Source organism: Phaethon lepturus, unplaced genomic scaffold, assembly GCF_000687285.1.
Source record: "Phaethon lepturus isolate BGI_N335 unplaced genomic scaffold, ASM68728v1 scaffold6217, whole genome shotgun sequence".
Lineage (NCBI taxonomy): Eukaryota > Metazoa > Chordata > Aves > Phaethontiformes > Phaethontidae > Phaethon > Phaethon lepturus.
The window spans coordinates 58,934-59,465 of NW_010553980.1; positions in this window are offsets into that span (position 1 = coordinate 58,934).

A 532-nucleotide genomic window follows, 5' to 3' on the forward strand; every position below is an offset into this window, starting at 1 on the left:
ACTTCTTTCCATGGGGATTTTGTATGAGCTCCTGGGGCTCGTCTACTAGCTGGGATCATGCATGTGTTCCTAAGGGATTTCTTTTCCTTTTAGTTTTTAGCAGGAAAAGGCTCCTCAGAGCTGTGGCAGGGGGATAGGGAACACTGGGATGTCCTGAATATCCCCTGGGGACTTGCAGGGACAATTTCTACCAGGCTCTGTAACACTGTTTTCCAGCTGCAAAGTAGAGGTAGATGTCCTGCTAGACTGAGCCGGGGGGGCAGAAACATTGGAACTGCACTGTTTGCAGGGGAATTTGTCCCAGGAGGAGCGAAGGAGCAATTCCTTTACAGGGAGAAATTTCCAGCTGGAACCGGCCTGCCTGTGCTACTCCCAGTTTGTTCTGGCCACTTCAGTTAGCCAGAGAGGGCTCCTTTTTTGTGTTAATTATGTAGGTGTTTATTAAGGCCACAAAATGTTAATAGACAGCCTAATGGAAATCATGCTGGCTAATGAGACGCTCCTGAATACCTGCTGCTTTTCTCTGGGAATA